This window comes from Saccopteryx leptura, chromosome 13, assembly GCF_036850995.1.
Source record: "Saccopteryx leptura isolate mSacLep1 chromosome 13, mSacLep1_pri_phased_curated, whole genome shotgun sequence".
In the NCBI taxonomy this organism is placed as follows: Eukaryota; Metazoa; Chordata; class Mammalia; order Chiroptera; family Emballonuridae; genus Saccopteryx; species Saccopteryx leptura.
Genome location: NC_089515.1, coordinates 9,739,794 through 9,764,706, shown reverse-complemented (window position 1 = coordinate 9,764,706; position 24,913 = coordinate 9,739,794). Strand labels below are relative to the sequence as shown.

Sequence of the window (24,913 nt, the reverse complement as noted above, 5' to 3'; positions counted from 1 at the left end):
CCTTTAGACCTGGACTGAGTGTTGCTTTCCACAGCTTCCATCCACAACGGCGTGTTATTCAGCCATGGCTCTTCTTGGCTATGTTGGAAAACCGAAGGACATCTTTTCTCATGTGCCTTTTCCCAGCTGTATTTTGCCCACTTTCATGAGGTACGATATCGATACCTTTCCTAAGCGGGCTGCTTGAGCCCTGGTAATATGAACCCGAATCATTTGTTCATGGAAACTGTATGGCTGAGTGAAAAGTTACTAGGTGGCCCTGGCTGGTTGGCTCATTGGTAGAGTGTTAGCTTAGCATGTGGATGTCCCAGGTTCGATTCCTAGTCAGGGTACACAAGAGAAGTGTCCATCTGCTTCTCCACTTCTCCCTTCTCCCTTCTCCCCTCTTACCTCTCTCACTCTCTTTATCATCCCCTCCTGCAGCCATGGCTCGATTGGAGTGAGCTGGCCCTGGACACTGAGGATGGCTCCATAGCCTCGGCTTCAGGTGCTGAGAAGAGCTCAGTTGCTGAGCAATGGAGCAGTGCCTCAGAAGGGCGGCGCATTGCCCCCTAGTGGGCTTGCTGGGTGAATCCCAGTTGGGACACATGTGGGAGTCTGCCTCTCTGCCTCCCCTCCTCTCACTGAATTAGAAAAAATAAGTTTCTAGGTGTCAGAGCCAGAAGGACATGAGTATAAATACCAGAGAGGCTTTGTAACTTTGGTAATTCTAATTTCTCTAAGCTTTGGTTTCCTCATCTTCAAAGTAAATATAATAATATTTCATAATATTTTGAGGGTTATATCATTGAACTTTCAAAGTATGCTAAATTCTTTTACTTGTTTTAGCCACATGCTCTTGAATTATTAAGGATAATGAGTACATATGGACCCGGGTGATTGGTGTTAGCTTTGGGGGATGGATTTAGTTATTGAGAATTTTTTTTTCTTTCTTTCTTTTTTTTTTTTATTTTTTATTTTTATGAAGTTGGAAACTGGGAGGCAATCAGACTCCTGCATGCACCCGACCGGGATCCACCCGGCACGCCCACCAGGGGGCGATGCTCCGCCCATCCGGGGCATTGCTCCGTCGCAACCAGAGCCATTCTAGCGCCTGAGGCAGAGGCCATGGAGCCATCCTCAGCGCCTGGGCCAACTTTGCTCCAATGGAGCCTTGGCTGCGGGAGGGGAAGAGAGAGACTGAGAGGAAGGAGAGGGGGAGGGGTGGAGAAGCAGATGGGCACTTCTGTGTGCCCTGGCGGGGAATCGAACCTCGGACTCCTGCACACCAGGCCGCCGCTCTACCACTAACCCAACCAGCCAGCGCCGAGAATTTTTTAAATACCAAAAATTTTAGATAAAGGACTTCTCATTCTAGCCATGAAGGAGAACCTGGTACTAGACTTGTCCTTATTGTTACTTTTCAAGATTAATAAAATTGATAAACTACTAGCGAGGCCGATCAAGGGAAAATAGAACACACAAATGACCAATATCAGGAAAGAAAGGAGAACTGCTTCTAAAGACCCTAAATGCACTGAAAGGACAATGAGGGAATATTTTGAATAATTTTATGCCAGTAATTCAACAGTACATGTAGAATAGTGAAATTCCTTGTAAAACACTGCTCACCAAAACTGATGAAAATGAAATAGTGATCTGATTTGTAATTAAAAATCTTTGGAGAAAGAAATGTCCAGGCTTGGATGCTTTCATTGACATCTTCAAATATTTAAGAAAAAAGTAATAGCAGTCTTACACAAAACTAACCCCCTACACACACACCAAAAAAAATATATATAGAGAGGATGAGGGATCAGTTTCCCAGTTGGATCTGTAAGACAATACAAATAAGATCATAGAATAATCCCAGTAGCAACATTTGACAAAGACATTGCAGAGAAGAAAAATGACAGGCCATTAACTTCCATAAATATAGACACAAAATTCTGTAATATCTAAATTAAAAGTTAAGTCCAAAAATACATAAAGAGGAATTAAAATTTATCCCAGACATGCCAAGTTAATTTAAAAATTGAAAATCTAATCACTGCAATTCACCAAATTAACAAAATACTGGAGAAAATAATATGGCAAGAGATATAGAAAGAATTACACCCATTCATGATGAAATTTCTCATTAAACTAGGAATAAAATGGAACTTTCTCATTTTGATAAAAGACATCTGTGAAAAACCGACTGTTACTTTCATACTTAAAGGTGAAAAGACTGAACACTTGGCCCCTTCTGATTGGGAACATCATAAGAGGATGTCTGTTCTGGCTGCATCTACTTCAAATTGTGATAGTAGTCAGTGCAGTTAGACAAGAAAAAGAAAATTGTTGTTCACTGATACAGTGATTGAGATGAATGGGCTCTTATTTGGTCTTCATTTTTCCACTTCTGCTCATCTCCTGGCTATTCACACAGCAACCAATTGATTTCCTGCTATTCTTCTCTTTAAAAGTCTCAGGATAAAAATCGGCCACATAGCAGGAACTCTTAGACTAAAATTCAAATGACTTCCCATGTTCCACAATGTCCTGCAAAAAATCTAGCCCCTGACTAATCCTCTAGCCTCATCTCAAGCCACGTTCTGCTCCAACCACACTGGCTTTCCAACAGTTCCTAATTACACCCAGCTCTCCTCCTCCAAGGCCTCCATCCACTGCTGTTTCTTACCTTGGACACTCTTTTGAATGCTCTTTGCCTGTCCAGCTCCTTCTCATCTTTCAGCTTTATATAAGTGACACCTGCCAGGTCCCATCAAGCATTCTATCTTCCAAAAACCTATTTGTTCCTTTCCTAACACTCTTCACTGTTTGTAATTATTTCAATCTCTATGTTCCGTAAGACCAAGAACCAAGCCTGTCTCATTGTCCGAGCTGAGCATTATACCTGACCAGCCACATAGCAGGAACTGAATAAATATTTGTGAAAGTAATAACTTCACATCATGGAGTTCTCAACCTTATAGTTCCAGGTGGAGATGTTGATGGTCATTGTTTTTTGGGGGGGGAAAAGTATGTGTGTCTTGTGGAGTTCACTCATTTTTTCTAAATCCTGGCAGGCCAGATTCTTATTCATTGACAAAGACTTGTATCACCGCGAGGAATAAAGTCATCTTGCTCTAAACTCAGGTGTTTGGCTGCCTCTAGTCCATGGCCTTTCACTGAATTGCAGTTTCTTTATCTAATGGATTAAATACTGACGCTGGAATCAGGGCAATCCATTATCCCCTCTCCTCTGAGGGGAAAGTTGGAATGTGATTTGATTGCAGGGTTTTCACATTTTCCATTTCCTTCTATCGTTGTTGGCCATCTAAGAGTGTTTTAGGAAGTCTCCAGAACTTTATCATTACTTTTGTGCTTGTTCCCAGGAAAGCAGTCTGGCCGCTGGGCCAGATGGACCGTTTTGATTGAATTGACAAGTGGCTGCTGCTGCTGCTCTTTGTTAAAAAAACAAACAAACAAACAAACCAAAAAACAAACAAAGAAAACTGAATTGACTAAATCCCTGACCTACTTTGGCTTTGCAGAACACAAACTCGCTCTCACCTCAAAGCCTTGTTTCTCTGGAATTGTAGGTTTGCTCAGCGATTGGAAAGGCATATCAGCTCTGCTGATTTCCAAATCTCGCCAAGCCAGCGAGGTGACAAGGACTGGAGCTGATGGAATTGAAGACAGTCATGCAGAGAGAGCTGGGACTCGGCCACAAAAATTCTCCTGCTGATTGATGTGGGACAAGGCAGATTTCCAGTGAACTTGAGATGGGCATGGACATCTGGGGTCTCAGCACCTGAGCTATTGTTATCTGGTTCTTTGTTATCTGGTTTCTCTCTAACCAGTGAGATTGTACGGGGAAGCTAGAGATCGATCAATATAGCCGTGGTCAGGAATTGAGCACGTCTGAAATGAACCTGCTCTCCGGCATATATCCCAGCCCCGGTGGGACTCTCCTGTCCTTGCTCAGCTCGCACGGACTGCTGGGTGTTGTAATCTGACAGCACAGCACAAACAGTGCAGGTTGATGACAAATTGCACCTCTCTCGGGAAAGATGCAGGATTTCACGAAGTCAGTGGAATCGGTGCGGCAGGACAGCTAGGCCACACAGACCAGTCGAGGGCAGGAGCCAATCACAGGACGAGGCCCCCTGAGTTGCTGCAGGACAGACCGATTTGAATATTCAAGGCACTGTGTGATGTAATCTAGAGAAATCGAAGCATGCTACTGAGAGTTCTGTAAAACGGAAAGATCCTCTGGGTCACTTTGAGGGAAAGTGTGGTGCTGCGCACCTTTCAAAATAATCTCAAAGACATTGATTCCTGGAAGTAAGTTTTGATCCCACGGGGATGGGCTCTTAGTGTCCTGGGAGTCATTTTTCTCTTTCTCATGTTGGAAGTCAGTGGGAGTGGAACAAATAAACTGTTTCTGGTAAGCATCTGTTTGATGGATGCAGGGTGTATTCAGATTTCATGGGCAGGAAGTCAGATAGGGTGGGCGTAAGTGTAAAATTTAAGCTTGCCATTCATAATAGAAGGGACACAGAAAATTCAGTCTCCCATTGAGTGTATTGAACCAAGCAAAGAGGCTTTGTACTGACTTTGTATAGCTAACACTGACTGAGCATTTACTGTGTTCTGCGCATGCGCCAAATATTCTACGTTCTTATTTAATCTCCCCCCCTAACGGCCCCCCCCCCCACTATGAGTCGTTATTCCTATTAATCCCATTTTGCAGCTGAGACCCACAGGGTTAAGTATCTTGCCTAAGGTTGCACAGCTTGTAAGCAGGTTTCAAACATAGGCACTTACATTCTACTTTGCATAAATATTTATCTTACATTTAGACCAAGATGTTGTTAGTGAAGAAATGTCCACTTGATGATTGGTGCACGAAGTAGCTGTTTTCTTCCTTGAAAACTTTGTAACAAGGGTGTATTATTTTATGTTCGTGTTTTTGGGGCCTGTTTCATTGCTGGTATACATATATATAAATATATATGTAATTCAGTGAGAAGAGGGGAGGCAGAAAGGCTCCTGCATGCGCCTGACCAGGATCCACCCAGCAAGCCTCTTAGGGGGCAATGCTCTGCCCATTGGGTTGTTGCTCCCTTGCTCATCAACTGAGCTCTTCCTAGTGCCTGAGGTGGAAGCCATGGAGCCATCATTAGCGCTCAGGGGCCAACTTGCTCCAGTTGAGCCATGGCTGCAGGAAGAGAAAAGGGAGAGAAGTGAGAGGGGGAGGGGTAGAGAAGCAGATGGGCACTTCTTCTGTGTACCCTGACCAGGAATCAAACCTGGGACTTCCACAGGCCAGGCTGATGCTCTACCACTGAGCCAACTGGCCAGGGCCACTAATAATTTTCAAATAAAGTAAATCAAGTCCTGACTTGACATATTTCTGAGCCTGTGCAAATTATGCAGAATATCCTGACATGTGGCACAGAGTCACAGGCCCATGTTACAGTGAATAGGAGTAAAAGGAATGAGGTCTTTTTTCACTCTTAAGAAATAGCCATATTTGAAAAATAAGACAGCAGTGAAGCTTGAAATCCATCCTGGTGGAAGATCGGTAGCAGGCAACCTGACCAGTTTCATTTATTCTGTACTTATTCCCGTTATAAGCCTTGAGAGCTCCCTCGTTTCTCTCTTGCTAAATCAGTGTTCTCAAGAATGCTCAGCAGCTTGGATTTTGTAATCTGAAGAATCAATCAAGTGCCTTGGAGGAATGCCAGTCTTATTCTACTCAGAGCCTCCAAACGCCTCTTGTAATTAAGTGTTAGCTGGAGTTCATCGCACTTGAATAATGAGATGATGTTCAGGTAGGCCTCCTTTGTTGCTTCTCTTGAGGAGCATTGCTTCTGTTTTCTGGTGAAACAGATCACCGTTGTCATAACAAACACAATTTAAAGGCACCGTAATTACGATACTGAGCATATCCTAAAGCCAAATCCAGCCCTGATGCTCATCAGTGGGTAGCTTGAGCTGGTGCACTTAGCCTTGGAATGCGCCGTGCCTGCCCTGTGGTCACGGAGCTTCTAGGGTTAAGCTTTGGCAAGCAAAGGAGGACAGAGTTGGGGGACTTGGACTTGTTGTTTCTTTTTTTGAAGTGATGGCGTGCTGACCAAGAACGGCTGAAGAGTCCTGCTCTGGGGCAGAGAGTTCGGTGACTGGCTGTAATTCTGCATTTGCTCCTAGACTGTATAATTTTCCTCATACCCTGCAATGGTTTTACAGGGATAACTAGTTAAGAGTGAAATATATGAGCAAAGTCATGTATAAAACCTACCAGTACGGTTTGTGTAATGTTGTCACTGTTAAATAATAATGATATATATTAAATAATAATGGTAGGAAACACCCTCATGTACCCCATCACTTAGATTAAGAAATAGACTTTAACTATTGGAATTTCAGTGTAACCCTCCCTAGTGTCTTACTGCGCTGTCTCCCGTGGTAGCCATTATCTCAAAATTTTTAAAGTAATGTCTTTATATTTCTAGGTAGTCTTATAAACACACACACATTCCTAAATAATATATTGCTTAGTTTTGCTTGTTTTTGAACTTGACATAAATGGAGTCATGCAGGATAGATTTTTTATAATTTTCTACTTTTATTCCCCATTGTTTCTGAGATTCTTCGATTTATTGATGTATGTTGCTGGATGGTATTCTAAGGTATGACTTATACCTTATACCGCACATTTTTTTTTTTTTCATTTTTTCTGAAGCTGGAAACAGGGAGAGACAGTCAGACAGACTCCTGCATGCGCCCGACCGGGATCCACCTGGCACGCCCACCATGGGGCAACGCTCTGCCCACCAGGGGGTGATGCTCTGCCCATCCTGGGCGTCGCCATGTTGCGACCAGAGCCACTCTAGCGCCTGAGGCAGAGGCCACAGAGCCATCCCCAGCGCCCGGGCCATCTTTGCTCCAATGGAGCCTTGGCTGCGGGAGGGGAAGAGAGAGACAGAGAGGAAAGCGCGGCGGAGGGGTGGAGAAGCAAATGGGCGCTTCTCCTGTGTGCCCTGGCCGGGAATCGAACCCGGGTCCTCCGCACACTAGGCCGACGCTCTACCGCTGAGCCAACCGGCCAAGGCTATACCGCACCATTTTTAAAATCATTCTAGTGTTTACAGATACCGGGGCCACGCCCAGTTTGGACCGATGCTGAACAGTGTTGCTCTGAACTCCTGGTGCACTCACTGCAGAATCATTTCTCAGATGGGTTCCTGGCAGTAAGATGTCTGGACTGTTTTGCTTGTTTTTGTGTCTCAGAAATAATGCCAAACAGTTTTGACACTGTCGCCAGCAAGTCGTGAGGGTTCCCACTGCCCACAGCCTTGCTAGCTCTTGGCATTGCTAGGGTTTAGTTTTTGTCAGACTGGTGGTGGTGGGGGGGAGGGGTGTTGACGGCTTCCGGTGGTTGTGATATGTATCTTCCTGCTGACTAATGGGCTGGACCATCTTTTCATAAGTTTAATAGAATTTAGATTTCCTCTCTTTTATAACATGACTGTTCATATCTTTGCCTATTTTTCAGTTAGGTTGTCTGCTCTTATCTCATTGACTTACGGAGTTTAAAAAAAATTCTTGGTATTAGTTCTTTGTTGGTTACATGTGCAAGAAATAATTCCTCCATCTCTGTGCTTGTCTTTTTTTTCTTTTTGTCTTTATTTGTTTTTGCCTCCCACTGTTCGTATATTCATTCTTTCATTTATTTATTTTAATAATTGTTTTATTATGACTGAAGCAGTAGATGTATTATTTGCATACTGTAGAAAGATAGGATATACAGAGAAGTAAACTTTTAAAAAAGATATTCCTACTGCCCAGAGGTCAGCAGCATTAACCCCTGGTGCTGGTGAGTGTGTGTGTGTGTAAGTGTGTGAACACAAAGAAAGTTCAGTCAACGATTTCCGCCTTCCTGTGGGTGTATGCAAACCATCTTCAGGTTTTGCCAGTTTAGCACTGACCTCTTTTAAACAGAGGTCAAATCAGTTTCCAATCCAGAAGTGTATTGTTGGATGAACCAGATTCTTAGTAATAAATGCAGTCAGTTTTATCAGTTCTTTCCTTTATGACTAGTACTTTTAATATATTTTTACAGACACGTCTCCCATCCTCCAGACTGAGTTATCTTCCAAGTCTCTTCAGTTTGCTTTCTGCTTTAGATCTGTGCTCCACTTGGAATTGGTACGCTGTATGCATGGTGTACAGTCGCAGTCCAATTTTATCTTTCCCATATGGAGACCCGTCTTGCCCAGCGCTGCTCCTTGATCTACACTGATCTATAACACAACTGCTGCCATAGCTCACACCTGTGCAAGGATGGGTCTTTTTTTGAGCTCTCTCTATTCTGATCCATGAGTCTCTTTGCTTATCCCTGTACACTGCAGTTAGAACACTGCTGTGTTCTAACTATCCCAGCTGGGTAATAAGTTTTGAGATTTAGTAGGGCAAATCCCCATGTTCATAAGGGTTGGTTGGTTTGTTTTTGAGTGTAAATCTCAGTGGCTTAAAACCAACCGATTGTTTCCTCTGATGCTACCTGTGGAATTGTCATCACTCAGGGGTGCAGACAGATGGGGGCTTTGCTGTCATCCCAGCACGTGCTTCCCCAGGGCAGAAGAGAGCCTGGAGAGCCACGCACCAGCTCCTACTGCTGCTTCCTTGCAGGAGGGATCCCTGTCGGATCTACTTGTATCTCCTTGGCAGAGCTGCTCACATGACCACACCTAATTTCAGGGGTGTAGGAATATAATCCTTGTACACCTGGCAGTAGAGACTTGTCTACCACCTCTCCAACTGTTCTTCTTCAGTGTTGTTTTGGCAAGTCTCAGACCTTTGCTCTTCCTGTAGATTTGAGAAGCAGCTGGTCAAGTTCCGTGAAAATCCTTCTTGAGCTTTTGATTGGCCTTTTGTTGAATCCATGGTTCCATTTGGGGAGCAATGATATCTTGCTATCTAAGTGCTTGGCATATTTGTCTATTTAGGTCTTAAAGTCTTAGTCGTTTTATTCTTCTCTCTTGAAAGGGCTTGCACATTATTTATTAGAGTCATTCATAGGTACTTTGTATTCTTATTGCTATTGTAAATTTTATATTTTAAGTTAAATTTCCTACCTGATTGTTTCCTAGTGTCCAGAAAGGCAGCTAACTTCGGTGTATTGATTTTTTTTTTAATGCAGAAATTTTACTAACTCTCCTATTAATTCTAATCCCTTACCTGTAGATTATTTGGGTTTTCTACAAACACAATTCTATCATCCATAAATAATGACAGTTTTATTTTTTATTCCCAATTGTTGTCTTTTATTTAGTTCTTTTGTCTCATCTCATCAGCTAGGCTTGACCATGCAACGTTCTTGAAGTGAGGGTAGCAAACATCCATGTGTTATTACTGATAAAAAAAAGGAATGCTTTAGGCATTGTACCATTAAGTATTACATACTTTTTTGGTAGATTTTTTTTTTCTTTCAGTTTATTTTTTATTTCTAGTTTGCTAAGAATTTATTTTAAATTTTGTACTTCTAACAAATTGGCACTTTTCCCGTTAATGTGTTAATGTGATGATTTATAGTAATCCATTTTTAAAACATTAAACCAGTGTTTATTCCCAGAACTAACCCGTTAATTAGTTAACATATATTCCTCTTTTTACTCAGCGATATATTTGGTTGATAACATTCTGTTTTATAATTTTGTAACTATGTTTTGAGTAATATTGGTAATTCTCATTTCTTATACCACTGGTTCGATTTTGGAATCACTTCTACCAAAACAGAAAGAAGTACAAAAAAGAAATATAAGACCTGCAAAATATAGTAAAGTGGCTGTTAGGTTTTTATATGATTTATAGTTTAATTGCATTGCAGTCACATAATGTGACTTATACAAATGACCAGTCCTTGATCTTGAGATCTTGAGGCTAGCTTTGAAGTTTAGCATATGATCAGTTTTCCTAGTGTTCCACATGGCTTTAAAAGGATGTGAATTTTAAAATTCTTGTATATAAAGTTATATATATATCTATATAGATATAGACATAGATATAGATATAGATATATAGATTATGCAGGTTAGACCAATCTGTTAATTGTGCTCTTCAAATCTTATGTATCCTTTCTAATTGTTTGTTTATGCTTAATTTATCAACTATAAAAATGTGTATTAAAATTTTCTATTATAGATGTCATAGTTCTGTAGTTTTAAAAATTTTATACATTTTTGATCCATATACACTGCTCACAAAAATTAGGGGATATTTTATCACTTCATATTCATTTTTAAATATCCCCTAATTTTTGTGAGCAGTCTATTTTGAAGTGGTGTATAGATGTAGTTTAGAACTGTCATACTTCCTGTTATATCTTCTACTATCTTTATAATTAAGTCATGACCATCTCTCTCTTTCTTTCTTCATTCATTCATTCATTCATTCATTCATTCTTTCAGTAAGAAGAGGGGAGGCAGAGACAGACTCTTGCTTGCGCCCTGACTGGGATCCACCCGGCAAGCCCACTAGGGGGTGATGCTCTGCCCATCTGGGGCATTTCTCTGTTGCCCAGCAATTGAGCTCTTCTTAGCACCTAGGTGGAGACCATGAAGCCATCCTCAGCACCTGGGTCCAGCTTGCTCTAACTGAGCCATGGCTGCAGGAAGGGAAAAGAGAGAGAGAGAGAAGTAAGAGGGGAGGGGTGGAGAAGCAGATGGGTGCTTCTCTGTGCCCTGACCAGGAATCGAATCCAGGACATCCACACGCCAGGCTGATGCTGTACCACTGAGCCAACCGGCCAGGGCCAACCATCTCTGTTTTAATGCTGCTTTTTACAATAAAGAACATCTGACTTAAATATTGAAACCAGCTTTCTATTGGTTAATATTTGTTTCCTGTGTCTTTTTCTGTTCTATGATTGTGCTCTATGTTGTGTGTGTGTGTGTGTGTGTGTATTTGGACTTTCAGCTAGAGAGCTCATTTCAATTATATTTGTTGTCATTACTCACATAGTCTTTATTTGTCTCCTTCCTCATGTACTGTTTTCTCCTTGCTTCTTATACTGTTTACTATTTTCATGTTCTGATTCCATTGTTTTCCTCTTTTGGTTTGCAAGTTCTGTCAAACCTCTAGTTTAAGGCACATAATTAACAAATATAAGATATTTTTCTTGTTAAAAATTTAAATAAATTATAGTTTAAGTGCATGGTGGTCAGATAATGTGATCTGTAGAAGTAACCAATCCTTGATCTTGAGATCTTTGAGGCTTAGCATATGGTCAGTTTTCATAAATGTTCCATGTGGCTTAAAAAGATTGTGAATTTTAAAGTTGTTGGATCTAAGATTAATATCTTTTTGATTTGCTTTGCTTTGAGCAGTGTAAAGCCATTCAATACATTGGCTCTCGGAAAACTTATCCCAAGTTTACTTTTGTTTAGTGTTTGAATTTTAGCCTGATTCTTCCTCTCCCTCCCCACCCCCAGCAAAACCATCAGCCTGTGTGCAGAAAGCTGCACTATATGCCGGGACCTCGGCTCTGTATTCCCTTTGCCACCCAGCTTCTCCACCTTCTGCCTAAACTATATCCATTAAATCCCCCTCTTTGATATGCTTCTGTGGAAGTGCTCTACGTTTCTGATTTTTCTAACTGTTCTTTAGTTGACCTCAGTCTTGGCAGATAGCTTTATTAAATTTGGAATTCTAATTTGACAGTGGCTGTCTCTGAACTTGGGAGATATCATTCTGCTGTATTTCAGTGTCAGTTTTGGTGTTTTTGGAGTCAGTCATAAGTCTTACTGCCGCTCCTTTGTCAATATCCTGCTCTTCTGTTCTGGATGCTTTTAGTACCTTGTTTTTTCTTTTATGTTGTAAATTTTTACTGTCATGTGTCTAAGTGTGGATTTCCTTTTACATATCTTGTCTGAGATTCCTGGGGCTTTCTAAAGCTCTGGTTAGGGTCCTTCTGAGACATCCTCAGTCATTATCTATTTGAATGTTGCTGCTTTCCCATTTTTTTCCTGTTTGTTTCTCTTCTAATTTGGAACTTCAGTTAGACATTGTTAGGCTTTCTACCATATTATCCATGTCACTTCACCTATCCTTCAAAACTTCCAAATTGGCCTGACCTGTGGTGGCGCAGTGGATAAAGCGTCAACCTGGAAACGCTGAGGTTGCCGGTTCAAAACCCTGGGCTTGCCTGGTCAAGGCACATATGGGAGTTGATGCTTCTTGCTCCTCCCCCTTCTCTCTCTCTCTTTCTCTCTCTCTCTGTCTCTTTCTCTCTCTCTCTCTCCCCGCTCTATAATGAATAAATAAAATCTTAAAAAAAAAAAAAACCTTCCTGGCCTGATCTGTGGTGGCGCAGTGGATAAAGCGTCGACCTGGAAATGCTGAGGTCGCTGGTTCGAAACCCTGGGCTTACCCGGTCAAGGCACATATGGGAGTGGATGCTTCCAGCTCCTCCCCCACTTCTCTCTCTCTGTTTCTCCTCTCTCTCTCTCTCTCTCTCTCTCTGTCTCTCCCTCTCCTTTCTAAAATGAATAAATAAAAATAAAAAAAAACTTCCAAATCTACCTATCTATCTAGCTATCTAGCTATCATGTTCTGATTCTAATTCTTTATTTTCTGTCTCACATACTATTTAATCTATCTATTGAGCTTTTAAGTTACTCTATTTTTTATTTATAAGAATTCCACTTTCGCCCTGGCCAGTTGGCTCAGTGGTAGAGCGTCGGCCTGGCGTGTGGAAGTCCCGGGTTCGATTCCCGGCCAGGGCACACAGGAGAAGCACCCATCTGCTTCTCCACCCCTCCCCCTCTCCTTCCTCTATGTCTCTCTCTTCCCCTCCTGCAGCCAAGGCTCCATTGGAGCAAAGATTGCCTGGGCGCTGGGGATGGCTCCATGACCTCTGCCCCAGGTGCTAGAGTGGCTCTGGTCGCAACAGAGCGATGCCCCAAGATGGGCAGAGCATCGCCCCCTGGTGGGCTTGCCGAGTGGATCCCAGTCGGGCACATGCAGGAGTCTGTCTGACTGCCTCCCTGTTTCCAGCTTCAGAAAAATACACAAAAAAAGAATTCCACTTTCGTCTTTTTAAAAATCTCCATTATTTTTTTATAATGCTTATTCTGTTTTTCTTTTTATGTTTCCCTATAGTTTCCTTAAACCTATTGAAAATAATGATTTTACATTCTTTGCCTTATATTGTCTAAAGTGGTTGTGAGTCAGATTTTCCTATGTATTCCCTGAAAGCTTTATGTTAGACTTTTCTTACTCTGGGCATATTACTTTTCTCAGAACTTTATTTCAGGGAATATTTTGATGTCTGGGTTGAAGTTGAATTTTCCAAGAGGATTCCGCCGGTTGTCTGGGAGCACTGCCTACTCCAGAGTCACCCCAAAACCAACTCTCCTTTTAAGGTTTTTGGGGACCACAGGAAAAGCATGAATTGGACAGCAAATTGAGAGCTGTCTTACAGTGATGAAATCTCTCCACACAGCTCAAAGATGGACACAGGCGAGTTCCTCTGCTGTTTCCCTCTAAAGAGCAAGCTTCCTCTCCTGCCCACCCTTAAGCCTTTAGGATCTAAGGGTTCTTTCAGGATCTCCTATCATATTCTCCACTTTAGATTCACCTAAGACTTTGTTCACCTGTGTGCCCCGTGGAGACATCAAAGTGGAAGCTCAGTATGCAGGTGTCGGTCCTGGCCAGGTGGCTCAGTTGGTTAGAACATCACCCCAGTATACCAAGGTTCAATCTCCAGTCAGAGCACATACAAGAGTCAACCAGTGGATGCATAAAGAAGTGGAACAAAAAAATCAATGTTTCTTCCTCCCTCTCTCTCTCCCTCTCTCCCTCCCTCCCTCCCTCTCTCTCTCTCTCTCCCTCTCTACCTATTTCCATCCATCCCTCCTTCCCCCTCTCTCTCCCTCTCTCCATCTCCCCCCACCCCTCTACCCCTCCTTCCCTTTTCTTTCTCAAAAATCTATTTTGAAAAATTATTTAAACAATATACAAGTTTCCACAGACACAGTCAGGGCCCAGCCTTGCTTTCCCTTCATTTTGGGAGACTTTGCTTCCATTAATTCTTCTCTTTGAGTCAACTCGATGATGTGTTTACATGACTGTTGGCTTGTTTTTTTGTTTCACCCAACAATTAATTATTTCCGTCAGGATACATAGTCTGCCCCACTGCTGGATATAAAGTCCCGTGTTTGGTAATTAGTAGGTATCTCTGGAAAAGGGAACTATAACCCGGGCTTCAAGCGGACGGATCTGGGCTTGAGACCAGCTTCAACATTCAGTATTTCTGATAACTCGGCTTTACTAACAACACCTTTCATTTGCATGTTGAATTTCTGTTTACAGGATACTTTTACAAATACCATGTTTTGTTAGAGTTGAATGAGGCAGTTGAGGGGGACACCACTCTGACCTGGAACACCGATCTTTCAACACCTGGGACAGTTCTATTTTGTGCTGTCTTGGAGGGAATGAATTAAAAGAAGCCAGCAGGTGCATGGGACAGGTCCTACTTGGACACTGTCTTGAAGAAGATTCTGCACCCAAGACTGGCTTTCTTGATAAAAAGGCCCTTGATCGATTAGCAGTTTCAGCCAAGGTCACAGAAGAGGAAAAGGCCACATTTGCTTTTCCAAATTTAAATTACCCTCCTAACTAAAAGAAAATGCACAATTCTTATATGTATAAAAAAATCTTTTTTTCCTTCTTTTTCAAGTGAGAGGAGGGGAGATAGACTCCTGCATGTGCCCTGACCAGAACCCACCCAGCAACCCCCATCTGGGGTTGATGCTCTGCCCATCTGGGCCCATGCTTACAATTGAGCTATCTTTAATGCCTGAGGCGGAGGCCCCATGGAGCCATCCTCAGCACCTGGGGTTGATGCACTCCAACCAATCGAGCCAAGGCTGCAGGAGAGGAAAACAGACCGAGGGGGAGGGAGAGGGGTGGAGAAGCAGATGGGCGTTTCTCCTTTGTGCCCTGACCAGGAATCAAACCCAGGACATCCACGTGCTGAGCCGATGCTCTACCACTGATCCGAATGGCCAGGGCCAATCTTCTTGCTTTTTTAAATTTGGAATGTGTACATATGGGAAGACTTGGAATATGTCAAATAAATGAGGCTCTTGTCCTGGCCGTGGTCAGTTTCCTTAGGGGTGTGAGTGAGAGATAAGCATGGATGGTCTTTGGTGATGGCAGTTGGTTGCCAGAGAAACCAGGACCAGGGGAAGCTTGGTTAGGAAACCATCTCAGCCGCCCATCTCTTGGAGCATCAGTCCTAAGATGAGGGGTGCTACAGCTTTTTGCAGTAACCAAAATAATGAATGGCCTTGCCTGGCTCAGGACCGTAATGTGAAGTTCATGTGCCTTCCCCTTTCCCCATGTACAGAACTGTGAAAATTTGACTGGGCTGTGTGGTCAGAGAGCCGTCCGTCATGACTGCATCTGCTGGTCAGCACTCGAGCCGAACAGCTCAGGGGTGGCGGATCTCATCAATTGCTTTACGTGCTGTGTAGAAAAACCCAGTCTCTCCTCCAGTGTTTCTCCTTTACTCACACTGCACCATACTCCCACTTCTGATACCAGATGTATAGGGTTTTCCCACACCCACCAGTTCTCTGCCACACCAGCAATTTTAAATTGCCACACTACAATTTAACTCACTTCTGACATTCACTAGCTGGGGATAGTGTCAGGTTTCACAGGCTAAGGTCTCAGTCCCACAAGGCTGGCCCCCACACTTCAGATGCCAATCCCAAGTCCAAGTTGTCACCAGTGTTTCTGACCGATCAACTATAAATCTGAGGTTCCCGTGAGCCTCTCCTTGAATTTGATTCATTTAGTAGAGCAGCGGACAGGACTCAGGGAAACCCATTTACCACTTCATCAAAGGACACGATAAAGGACACAGACAAACAGTCAGATAGAGAGGTACGTAGGGCAAAGTCTGGGTGGGTCCTGAATGCCAGAACTTCTGTCCCTGTGGAGTTCAGGTGTGTCACCCTCCCAGTACACAGATGCGTTTACCAACCTAGGAGCCTCTAAGCCCTGTGCACTTGGGTTTTTAGGGAGGCCTCATCACAGAAGCATAGCTAATTCTTCATTTCAGTTCCGGCCTCTTCCTCTCTCTCTCTCTTTTTTTTTTTTTTTTCCATTTTTCTGAAGCTGGAAACAGGGAGAGACAGTCAGACAGACTCCCGCATGCGTCCGACCAGGATCCACCCGGCATGCCCACCATGGGGCGACGCTCTGCCCACCAGGGGGCGATGCTCTGCCCATCCTGGGCATCGCCATGTTGCGACCAGAGCCACTCTAGCGCCTGAGGCAGAGGCCACAGAGCCATCCCCAGCGCCCGGGCCATCTTTTGCTCCAATGGAGCCTTGGCTGCGGGAGGGGAAGAGAGAGACAGAGAGGAAAGCGCGGCGGAGGGGTGGAGAAGCAAATGGACGCTTCTCCTGTGTGCCCTGGCCGGGAATCGAACCCGGGTCTTCCGTACGCTAGCTCTTCCTCTCTCTTAGACAGTGGAGGGTAGGGCTGAAAATTCCAACCTTCTAATCGTGATTGGCCTTCCCGTGGCCAGCGTCCATTCAGGACCCGTCCAGGGGCCCAGCCATCATCTTGTTAGAGCAAACGCTGCTCCTAGTGCTCTTACCGCTTAGGAAATGGTGAGGGTGTCAGGGCCCCTGTGCCAGGGACCAAGGGCAGAGATCCATGGGAAGTGCTTCTCATGATCCCACACTTCCCTTCCCGTGTGGGCTGAAGTCCCCGATCCAGACTGCTAAGGGCAGGTCGGAAGCGTCGTTTTTCCCTAACAAATCAAACTGCAGGTGGTTTAGCATCTGGCAAGCGGCAGGCGCAGTGGAGGCCACTCCTAGTGGTCATCAAGGCGTTAAGGACTTCCGAGGTGCCCGCACCCCAAGGAGGGGCTAATTCAATGAACACACTGGGTGAAAACGGCTGCTGTCTTTTTAGTTGTTTCTCAAATGTGAGCATCACCCTTTGAATCTTGCCACCCAAGTTACGTTCTGCTAAGGCCTTTGGAAGCAAAATGCAATTATTTTTTCATAAAAATGTTATCTTTGTCTAATCCTGCTCAGGCTTGTCTCAGCTCCCCTAACGGTAACACGGAACAAGGTAATTCCTCCCTTTTGAAGGCTTGTTCTTGTACAATATTTCTGTATCGATCGTTGTGGCACATAATCAGGACAGAGAAAAGCAGAGGTCGTCCTGGGGATTCAATCCACTTCCCCATTGTGCTGGTAGTTCGTTACTCTCTCCAGGGCAAGGAGTAACATTCGTGACTCCTAATGAGTTTTCCTCCAGTGGTGTGGGGTGGGTGGGGGGCACCAGACTGTGGCTTCTGTCATTTAAAAATCCTTAATCCTCCTCTGGGGCATCACCTGCTCCAGGGCTCAGCCCACAGGGGTTGACAAAAGGCGGCCAACTTCTTCCCCCAGAGCCAGCCTCTCCCTGTTCCTGTGGCCTCCTCAGCACTTTCCCTGCATTGTACCTGAGTGGGGTTTTGTTTATTTTATGTTTTTAGCCAAACGAAATCCTCTTGGAAGATGCAGACTGGGGTTTGCGCAAGGAGTTGATAGTCTGCTTTTTTTGTTGTTGTTTTTTTACTGTGTGCATTTTCTGCCTCTGGCATTTGCTTTCAGTCTAATGATGAGCCCTTGAGTTCCTTTTCCTTCTCCCCTCCGCTCACTCTCAAACAAGACCCTGCGGTCATTGCCATGATGAGATGGAAACCTCACCTGGCCCCTGTAATGGAAGTGTCACCCTTAAGGTCATGCTGAAGGGCGTGACCTTTCATGGCCGTGTTATGTCTTTCGGTGGCAGGAGGACTCAATAGAGTCCAGTTATGTTTGTGTCCTTTCAGTCACCATACATGGGTGACTTGCCTTGGTAGGTGGTGTGCTAGGTCCCAGGGGATCAGTGGTGATTCTGGTGGGCATGTGCCAACAGGGCATAAATGCAAATGGGCAGTGAGCAGTGCTGTCACTGCAGTTGAGCCAATGAAATCGGTGATTTTTTTGCTCTACTTAGAAAGAACTCACAGTTTCTTAAGGGCTGCATTGACCTTCAGTAAATAATTGGACCCATCCAAGCCTTTAGTTCTCATCCATGAAATGGGCCTAATACCTGCGTCCCCATGTAGTTTGGGGGATGAAGTGAGGCCAGGTTATGAAGGCTGCTGCCCCTGGTCTTCCTGTGGTCCTCCTCCTGATGGGACCCCTGCTCAGGTGGGCGCAGTGCCCCCTTTCTTTTCTCGTTCATTGAATGCTACTCCACTGGCCCATCCCTCAGTCCTTTGGAATCTCGTGTTGCTTCTTCTATAGTGTCACCTTACCTGAGAATGTCACATTGTTCCCTGGAGTCTAGCCCAGGTACCTGGACGTGACTGTCTCTGGAGAGGAAAGGGACTCCTGTTCTGAAGTCTCTAGGATGATTCCAGGGTCATCCTTGTAGGAAGAGCCCAGGGAGAGGGGTGTGTGTGTGTGTGTGTGTGTGTGTGTGTGTGTGTGTGTGTGAGTGAGAGAGAGAGAGAGAGAGAGAGAGAGAGAGATGGGGCAAGAGAGACACACTAGGGTAGAATGTGTTCAGGAATATGGGGTAGACCCAGGTTACCTTCCTCCCATATGCTAATACGAGCCAGTGTTTCATAAATATGAATGAATATAGCTTGTCATATTAAAAAAAAACAGAACAAACATCTTAGGCTAAACTATGAATTGAGAAACTATGAAATTACAAGTATAAATGAGGAACAGGTCGTATTAAGGGTTTGGGGGCCACGGGGACATTAAAATTGTTCCAGCACAATGAGGTTTGTCTCTGAAGAGTCCGAGGAGCAGAGCTGGATGACGGGTCGCAGGGCTCCGGAATGGCCTCCTGGCTGGCTGGCCCCTCAGCGGAGAGCGTCAGGCATCCCGCAGAGTGGGATCAGGAAGAAGTCTCTCGTGCCCTGTCCAGTGAGTCTTCACTGTTTATCTCACCAGCTCGGGTCATGGGGCATCTGCCGCGAGCCGCGGGGGCTGCACAATGCTAAGAGCTTGAGCACCTGGCTCCAGAGCACTCTCTAAGCATGCGTGCAGTTACCTAACTGAAGAGTGCAGAGTGCAAGCGTAGCCATCGTGAAGCCTTCTTGTTCAGGACGGAACTTTCCAGAGCTGAGGCTGCGCACGACACGGCTAACCGCAGCCAGCAGTGTTTGGAGAGGGGTCACTGGGTCCCAAGCACCCACGCTAGCGGTTTCCAATTCCTTAGAGAACTAATCCTCAAGATAACCCTGAGAGTCGAGGGCTGCTAACCCTATTATACAGATAAGAAAACTGAGGCCCCGAGGGTGAGCTCACCCTGGTGTTAGTGACAGAGCTGAGTGAGTGTCACAACTGCTCCATTTGTCTCAAAACCCCACCCTCTTCCATAGGTCAGACACTCCCTACTGCTGAATGGACTTTGTAGTCTTCCAGTAATGATAATAATACTAAACTTAAATTGTTTTTTCTGTTGATTTAGACAAACTCACCCCAAACTCATCAAGCGCTTCCTTGCTCTGGTGTGGAGAGTAGGGGCGGATTGACACTGTGCATTTTCAGCTCAGGCCTAGAGGGTCCTTTAAACAGCAGACCCTTCATTAGCACCAGATGGCAGGACTTGAGTGGGCTCTCCCATTGGCAGCCCGCAGACGCAGCCCTGTTGGCCAGCAGAGGGCTTTCGTCTGGTCCGCACGGTGTTCGTTTTTGATCAGTTGTTAATATTTAAAAATGAAAGTATTTCCCATACGTGGTGTGATTTCCCTCTTCTGTCAGAAGATCAAAGGTCCTGGGAACACAGAGCCCATGTCTCCCCCTTGACAGACACCAGCTGGTGTGCAGGAGGGCTGCATCGGTAAGCAGGCCGGGATTCCCCAGGGTGCCCCAGTCCTCACCACTCCCAGTTGTCTCCCAACAGCGAGACTGGCCATGAGTTGCCATATATAATCACAAATGAACCATTGATATTTCAGAAGGGCAATATTTTTGGGGTCTGAGTGTCTAGCAATGGTGGAGCAATAGAAAATAGACTGAGAGGGTTTCTGTCGCAAAAGGTTGACTCTAACACCCAACGACTTGACTCATGTTCACCCTCTGCCCAGTCCACAGGCAAGATGTGGTGGCCCCCCGTGGTCCAGCCTCTCATGTTACAAAGCAAACTGAGGTCCCGAGAGGGAAAGTGACTTTCCAGAAATCGTGTTCAGTTACCGACACACTGAGATGGGAGCCCAGGTCCCCGGTTCCGAACAGCGTGCTCCTGCTTGCAAGGGGCCCAGCACTGACCAGATGGGCCTGTTGCCATGGCCTCGGCTTGAATGGTCTTGTGGACATGTCCTGACATCCTTCTCAACACACCCTGCGACCTTAAGATGTATTCAACCACCTGGTATGCCCTTCTCCCTCTTGGAGAAGAAAATATTAACTCTTGGAGCATCATAAAATTAAAAAAAAAATGGTAAGAGGTCGCCTTCTCAGGGCATAATTTTATTTCCAATGCCAGGAACAATCCGCTTGTCTGGAGAAATTTATTATAATTAGCAAAAGGGAAACATGCAACATGCAAAGCAGGGTCTGTCCCCTGATTATTAGCCTGTTTGTTTTTAGAGGTGGTTTTTTTTTTTGTTTGTTTGTTTGTTTTACCTGTGAGCCAGTTTTCTTATGCGGTCCTTGAGGTCCAAAGGTTTTCCACTTGGTTTTAAGGTCGAATGGGGAGAAAAGGCAAACCACATCGTGGCCCCTGAGCTAGCTCGGGAAATAGACCTGCTGCACCAAGGCAGCGTGGTGAAGTGAGCCGGAGGGAAGACTCAGTGATTCCCTCTCCGGATGACCAGGTGACAGAGGGCCCTGTCCACAGGGCATCCCCCCGTCACTTCCCGGGCCAGCAGCTTGTGGTGCTTTGTTGCTCTACCCTCCTCGACAGCGGTCACGTGAGCACCGGAAGTGCCAGGAACAGGGTTGGGGACACTATCCTCTTTCATCTGCTTCCAGTTCAGAGGCTCTAAGAGTGTCTTTGCTTTCCACGGCCAGATCAACATGTGAATATTTACAGCCAGCTGTTTCCAGCCGAGGAAACCTCTAGGCTGAAAGCAAGGGGCATATGCCATGGGCGTGCGGGTGGGTTTCTGTGGCCCAGAGAGCAAACAGACACGCCCTGAGCCCCTGGAACGGGGGTCCCCAAAATTTTTACACAGGGGGCCAGTTCACTGTCCCTCAGACCATTGGAGGGCCGGAATATAAAAAAAACTATGAACAAATCCCTATGCACACTGCACATACCTTATTTTAAAGTAAAAAAACAAAATGGGAACAAATACAATATTTAAAATAAAGAACAAGTAAATTTAAATCAACAAACTGACCAGTATTTCAATGGGAACTATGCTCCTCTCACTGACCACCAATGAAAGAGGTGCCCCTTCCAGAAGTGCGGCGGGGGCCAGATAAATGGCCTCACGGGGCCGCAGTTTGGGGACCCCTGCTCTGGAACAGGGAGGCAGTCGGCATCCTCTCACCCCTGCCTTAAGAATGTCCTAATTATATATTCGTGCTGTTAATAACGTTAGCAAAATGGGAATGCATTTATCCTAGCTTATGATCCCCATCTTCCAAGACTGTTCAGTGCCCTGCCCTGTCTGCCTGCTGAGGTCTGTTCTCCCAGCCGTGCGGGAGGGAGGGCAGTGTTTACGGGGAAAGCTGGTCACGTGGCTGAGCGTCTCTTCTCTCGTTCCCCACGGGCACACCAGGTTTTACAGCCCCTCGGTGTCTCAAATGCCCCTTCTTTGAGATGAGAACACAGTGTTTGGCTGGAGTGGGAGAGCATTTCTTTAAAAACCCCACCTGGTTCTTTTCCTCCCAGTTGAGTCTGAATCTGAATGAGCCTTGTTGGGTCCCGGGGCACAGAGCTGGAAGGCTCACCAGAGAGCACATCCTGGCCCCAGACCCACAGACTCTGGGAGGAGGGAGCAGAAAAACTGGGATCCTCTGAGTTCCATGTGCTTTGGTCCAGCCTGTTTGTTTTTGAGTAGAATTTGGAAAAACAGGGATGCCAAGATCCTCTGCCTACCCAGCATGCCTACCAGGCCAGAGAGAAGTGCCTTGGAAGCCCTTTGCCAAAGGGCTTTACGCTGGATCGGTAATTGTATAAATGTCAGGGAGGCCGTGGTGAGCATAAGGTTCATCGTGAAATCAGAGCCCAGCATGTCGCCTGGAAAAGTAAGGGCACATCGTACTGCTTTAAAAGGACTGCCCAACAGCCTAACAGAGGTGCTGGAGAAGACCAGCTGCCGCCAGAAGCCCACAGTCTGGGCTGAACTTGGCCTTTACAAATGCCTTTGGATTCCACCTCCTTTTCGCAGAAGCAGATGCTTCGACACTTTGGAGGGCTGCAGCCTGGACCCCGCTGTGCGGGAGGGAGTACGTTTCGCCCGCTCTGCACAGGAAGAGCCGCAGCCCTCCACTGCCAGAGCTGGCCAGAGTCAAGTTCCTGGTGGGCAGGGAGGTGATCGAGGCTCTGGCCTCAGGCCGCCTGCTCCAGGTCTTGACCTTTGAGGTTTTCAGAAGCCCCTTCCTTGTCCATCTCCTGAATGGATCTGCAGGCTCAGGTGGTATTGGCTGCCGGGGCTCATTGTCTGAAAGTCCCCAAAGTGTCGTTCCTATGGGGACACACAGATTTCTGCTCCGCCTCCCCCCTTCACACGTTGATTTTTTTTTTCCTGTCCTTTCTGAAGAGATACCAGTTTGGCAACAGCCAGGGCCTCCTCCCCTCTGAAATCGTGGGGAGTATCATCCATAACCCTGCAAAATCCCAGGGTAGTTGTTTCCTGCACCCCACGTCCCGTGTGATTGTATCATTTGGTGGGTAGCCTCGCTAAGCTGCTCGGTTGAATGAAGTCCATTACTCCTCCCATAAGAGCTCCGGGTGAGGTCAGGGCCCACCAGGCCCAAGTGCCCAGCCCCCCCTCCCATTCTGACACTTCAAAGGAGAGTGTCAGTGAGTGGGAGGGACAGAGGAAAACGGGTGAGGGTAGGAAATGAAGAACCCATTGTGCTGGCTAGGATGGTGGCCAGACGGGCCCACTTTGGGAACATCACTTAATACCCTTCATCCTATCAAATGATCTAGAACAGGCCTGGGCCATGCAACTTCTCACACATTCTTACTTTACACAGAATATTCAATATATGTTGGCACTGCTTTGCTGTTTATTTTAGTGCTAATCATTCTTTAAAAACATTTAAGTGCTTTATTTTTATTTTTGGGATAAACCTGGTTTAACATTCTGTTTTTAAAAAGTAAATAAACCCTTCTCTGTTGCCTTGTTTAATTTGGTTGCTGCAAAAGTTCTCTGATATAAGGTGGTGTTTGTCCCCGGGGTCTCCCCTGTCAGAAGGCACGTTATTATCAGAGGTCATTTGGAAGAGTTGCAGGTTATTCATTTTTACATGCTCTGCTTGTGTGAATCTTGAACCTGCAATTTGGGGATCTGCTCTTTCTCCACTTCACACTGTGTCCTAAGTGTTGTTCCAATTGCTGCATGATTCACAGTCATTTCAGGGTGGCACCATAGTCTGTCGAGTTGCTTTTCCGTATTTGTAAATAACTTTGTGCAGACGAGCTTCTGGGTTGCCCCGTAGGTTTGTGCTCTGTCCTTGAGACGGGCTCTTGGGTCTTGTGAAGAGGATGCATATGTTCCAAGCGCAGCCTCCTCCCCCATCAGTGTGAGCACAGGTTGCATGTACATTTTGTGAAATGCAGATTCTAACGCAGTAGGTCTGGGGTGGGCCTGAGAGTCTGCATTTGTGACCAGCTCCATGAGGCTGAGGCTGAGGCTGAGGCTGCTGCTCAGGCACAGAGGACTTATCAGACCTATTTACCATGTCACTGTGGGGCTGGCTACCTAGGAGCTCCGTCCCTGAGCAGTATTAACCAAGAGGAAAGTTTTGATTAGGTTGGAATCCAGAGACAGAAGAAACTGTAGCACGTGCCTTCATCAGAAGTATCTAAGCTCAATCCTGGGTGCTGTTAGAGCACATGCGCGCTCTCTCTCTCTCTCTCTCGCTCGCTCTCTCTCTCTCTCTCTCTCACACACACACACACACACACACACACACACACACATGCATACATCCAGGCACGCATGCATAGACACACATATTTAACGCACACACACGTGCATGCACAGGCATTCACGTGCCAGGGCCCACTCAAGAACAAACAGAATGTCTAGCCATGAGACCTCACTAGAGGTATTATTTAAACCTTCTCAGGTTTTAAAGGTGACTCCACGTGTAGCCAGAGCTGAGGGCCATTGTTCTAAGCCCACTGAAAACTCACCAACTGTGTTTTAAACGTGAATGGATGAAACGCTTGGGGGTTATATATGCGACACCCAACTCAATACTTTTGACAATGGATTTAGCATGGCTGTACGTCATCTTTGCAATTGTAAAAATTAGTAACCATTATTTTTAAGAGTGGAAACAGAAAATTTGACATCACTGGCTCTTCCATCCAACTCAGTCCTCTGTAGCATTTGCTTGTCCCATCTTAGCGAATGCCACCAAGCCCAGAGTCCCTTCCTTTCTCTCACTCTTCCAATATAAGCCACCATCACAGTCTTGTTCTTTAGGCTCCTCTTTAAAATACGAAATTCAACACATTATGTTAAAATGATTTATTAGCATGGCCACATCCTTCAACTAGACCAGGGGTCCCCAAACTTTTTACACAGGGGGTCAGTTCACTGTCCCTCAGACCGTTGGAGGGCCACCACATACAGTGCTCTTCTCACTGACCACCAATGAAAGAGATGCCCCTTCTGGAAGTGCGGCAGGGACCGGATAAATGGCCTCAGGGGGCCGCATGCGGCCCACGG

At 45.5% G+C, this 24,913-nt stretch overlaps 1 protein-coding gene across 2 annotated transcripts in view; it reads left to right on the top strand.

Moving 5' to 3' along the window:
* Positions 1-24,913, top strand: part of PLPP4 (phospholipid phosphatase 4) — a 128,150-nt gene that overhangs the window by 91,023 nt on the left and 12,214 nt on the right. The gene's annotated exons all lie outside the window — the stretch shown is intronic.